This window comes from Monodon monoceros, unplaced genomic scaffold (genome assembly GCF_005190385.1).
Source record: "Monodon monoceros isolate NGI ecotype Baffin Bay Population unplaced genomic scaffold, NGI_Narwhal_1 Super_Scaffold_10, whole genome shotgun sequence".
NCBI classification, from domain to species: Eukaryota; Metazoa; Chordata; class Mammalia; order Artiodactyla; family Monodontidae; genus Monodon; species Monodon monoceros.
The window spans coordinates 44,124,647-44,128,953 of NW_021703766.1; the positions used below are offsets into that span (position 1 = coordinate 44,124,647).

The 4,307-nt window shown below is 37.6% G+C and overlaps 1 pseudogene; it reads left to right on the forward strand.

The window, feature by feature from the left end:
* Positions 1–325: 325 nt before the first annotated feature.
* LOC114889502 lies at positions 326–606 on the forward strand (annotated as a pseudogene).
* The last annotated feature ends 3,701 nt before the right edge of the window (positions 607–4,307 follow it).

Sequence of the window (4,307 nt, forward strand, 5' to 3'; positions counted from 1 at the left end):
AGAGGGTATGAAAAGTTTTATTACTCACACAATGAAGCTTTCTAGGAAAAGCAAGGCAGGTATCCCAAGAAAGTCTGCAAGTTGTTTGCAAAAGCAAGGAAAGGAAATTGGCGTGGAGCGTTTATGGCAGAGGCTTGTGTGGTTTAAATCTCCCGCTAGTGTCAAAAAAGAGAGGAGCTGAGCTTGCCCAGATTGGGGGCACAAGAGAAATAAGGAGTGAAGCTCAAAGCTGTAAGCAGCTTCTTCTGCTGTTCCTGGTGCTGCTTGTGTGCGTGTTTGGTGTGGATCTGGTGAAACAGCAGCTGAGGAGACTCCGGAGATCACCATGGCTGACAAAAAGACCAAGGAAGGACTGAGTACAATGATCATATTAATTTGAAGGTGGCAGGGCAGGATGGTTCTGTGGTGCAGTTTAAGATTAAGAGGCACACACCACTTAGTAAACTAATGAAAGTCTATTGTGAACGACACAGTTTGTCAATGAGGCAGATCAGATTCCGATTTGACTGGCAGCCAATCAATGAAACAGACTCACCTACACAGCTGGAAATGGAAGATGAAGATACAAATGATGTGTTCCAGCAACAGACAGGAGGTGTCTACTAAAAAAGGAACCTGCTACTTTACTCCAGAACTCTTTTCTACAGACCAAAAGGACATTCTCGATTACAAAAATGCAATTTGGTTCCACCACATCCTAACTATTACAGTACGGTTTTCTCTAGTCTTTCATTTTCCTCTTCCCCATTCCTTTATTGTACGTAAAGTAACTGGTGTATGCAGAAGCATATTGCTTTCCTAAAAAATAAATTATGGCCAATGGTATGTTTTGATTGACATCAAATGAAAATGGGTTGGGGGAAAATACTAGTTCTGTGAAAATGTTGCCTTTCCATTAGTGGTATGCTTGGTCACCTCTTATCTTTATATGCCAGTAAGTTATTTTGCTCTCGCTATTTAACAAAAAAAAGGAATATAAAAAATCCTTGCAGGGCTTCCCTGGTGGCGCAGTGGTTGAGAGTCCGCCTGCCGATGCAGGGGACACGGGTTCGTGCCCCGGTCCGGGAAGATCCCACATGCCGCGGAACGGCTGGGCGCGTGAGCCATGGCCGCTGAGCCTGCGTGTCCGGAGCCTGTGCTCCGCAACGGGAGAGGCCACAACAGTGAGAGGCCCGTGTACCGCAAAAAAAAAAAAAAAAAAAAATCCTTGCATACCTTGTTCAGCTGGAGAATTTTAATGTTTTTCATTTATCATTGTTAAACCAAGGACAATTTTATGACTTTTTTCTATGTAGATGTCACAAGTAAGGTAGTCTCTTTAAGTAGGGATAAATTACTCTAAAAGAACTAAATCCTAAAATAGTATAAATACACTTATTTCCAAAGCAGAAATAGAGTCACAGATGTAGAAAACAAACTTATGACCACCAAGGGGGAAGGGGGAGGTAGGATAAATTGGGAGATTGGGATTGGCATGAACACACTACTATATATAAAATAGATAACAAATGAGGAGCTACTGTATAGCACAAGGAACTCTACTCAATACTCTGTAATGACCTATATGGGGAAAGAGTCTAAAAAAGAGTGGATATATGTATAACTGATTCACTTTGCTGTACAGCAGAAACTAATACGACATCATAATTCAACTATACTCCAATTAAAAATTAATTTTTAAAAAATAAAGAAATCCTAGATAGTTGTCCCTTCAAGACAAGCACTTGTTGTTTAAATAAACTTCTTGGTTTGGTTTTCTTTTTTAAAGCTATAAGCAGGCAAACATCAAAAAATGAAATTAGGCTCTTCATCACACTATCAAATCTGTATGCTGTTTATTTCTTTTTCTTTCCTGGTTTCTCTGGCTAAAACCTTCTATAAAAGATTGAACAGAAGTGGAGACAGTGAATATCTTTGCCAAGATCTTACTTCGAAGGAAAGCATTCAGTTTTGTACTATTAAGTGAAATGGTAGCTGGAGATTTTTCGTAGATGGCCTTCACTGAGTTGAAGCTTTTTTTCTTTTTCTGCTAAGTGTATTTATCAAAAATGGATGTTGAATTTTGTCAAATGCTCTTTCTGCATCTGAGATGGCAATACTGTATTTTCTTTCTCTTTTAGTTTGTTAATATGTTGAATTACACTGGACTTCAAATCTTAAACCAATCTTATATTCTGGGGATAAACACCACTTGGCCATTGTTGCATTATCATTTTTTTATATTGTTGGATTCAATTTGCTAAAATTTTATTAAGAACTTTTTGCAAATAGGTTCATGAGGGATATTAATCTGTAGGTTTTGTGGGGGCAGGGGAGGTGGGGTAATTTTGTCTAGTTAACTCATAGAATGAATTGGGAAGAATTTCCTTCTTTTCAATATTCTGGAAGTGTTTGTATAAAATTGTTATTATTTATTCTTTAAATGCTTAAGAGAATTTTAAATGTTTAATAAAAATTAAAATTAAATAGAAATGTTTCATAGAATTTACCAGTGAAGCCATCTGGACTTGGCTTTTTTTGTAGGAAGGGTTTTTTTTTTAAGATTTATTATTTATTTGTTTATTTTATTTATTTATGGCTGGGCTGGGTCTCAGTTGCAGCATGCGGGCTCTTCGTTGTGGTGCACGGGCTTCTCTCTAGCTGTGGCATGGGGGTTTTCTCTTTAGTTGTGGCGCGCAGGTTCCAGGGTGCGTGGGCTCTGTAGTTTGCGGCCTGTGGGCTCCAGGTGAGGCGCGCGAGTTCGGTAGTTTTGGCACACGGGCTTAGTTGCCCTGCGGCACGTGGGATCTTAGTTCCCTGACCAGGGATCGAACCCGCATCCCCTGCATTGTAAGGCAGTTTCATTACCACTGGACCACCAGGGAAGTCCCTGTAGGAAGGTTTTTAATTCCAAATTCAATTTATATTATAGATATAGGGCTATTCAGGTTAATTATTTATTCTTTAGTAAGGTTTGATAGTTTGTGTCTATCAAGAAATCTTTCTATTTCACCTAAGTTGTTTAATATATTGGATTAAAGTTTCTATGCTGTACTTTGTCGTCCTTTTAACATTTGTAGAATCTGTAGTGATGTCACTTCTCTCATTCCTGATATATCTCCATTTCTTTCCTGACCAGTCTTGCTACAGTTTTATCATTTTTATTAATCTCAAATAACTTTTGCTTCCATTGATTTTTCTTTATTTTTCTGTTTTCTATTTCATTGATTTCTGCTCTGATATTTATTATTTCCTTTGTTTTGCTTACATTGTGTTTAATTTGCTCTTCTTTTTCTGGTTTCTTAAAGTGGAAGATGAAGTCATTGATTTGAGACCTTTGTTTTTTGTTAATATAGACATCTAGTTTCTAGAAATTTCCCCTTGAACACAGTTTCAGTGGTATCTCATAATTGCTATGTAATATGTTTTCATTTTCTTTCAGTTCAACATACTTTCTAACTTCCTTTTTGATTTATTTTTTAATCCATGTGTTATTTAGACATGTGTACATTTCCAAATACAATATTCAATAATTATCCAGGTATCTTTTAGTTACTGATTTCTAATTTAATTCCATTGTGGAAAGAGGCTTGTTTTGTGGCCCAGAATATGTTTTATTTTTGTAAATGTTCCATGTGCACTTGAAAAAAATTAGTATTTTTTGCTGTTGTTGGTTGTAGTGCTCTGCAAATATCAATTAGTTCAAATGATAGTGTTTTTCAAATCTTCTATGTTTTAACTGATTTTCTGTCTACTTGTTCTAGCAATTACTGAGAGTATTACTGGACTCTGACTTGTAATAGTGGATTTATCTCTTTCTCCTTCCAGTTTTACCAGTTTTTGTTTCATGTATTTTGATGCTATTATTAGGTGCATGAACATTTACAATTGTTATTCTCTATTGATGAACTGACCACTTTATTATTATGAAATGATCTTCTTTATCTCTGTAATATTTTTTGCTCTGAAACCTGCTTTGTAGATATTTATATCCACTCCAGCTTTCTTTTTTGTTGTTGTTTTTTGTGGTACGCGGGCCTCTCACTGTTGTGGCCTCTCCCGTTGCGGAGCACAGGCTCCAGACGTGTAGGCTCAGTGGCCATGGCTCACGGGCCCAGCCGCTCCGCGGCATGTGGGATCTTCCCGGACCGGGGCACGAACCCGTGTCCCCTGCATCGGCAGGCGGACTCTCAACCACTGCGCCACCAGGGAAGCCCCATCCAGCTTTCTTTTTTTAAACAGCTTTATTGAGATGTAATTTACATACCATATAATTCAGCCATTTAAAGTGTATGTAATTCAATGATTTTTGGTATACTACATGATTA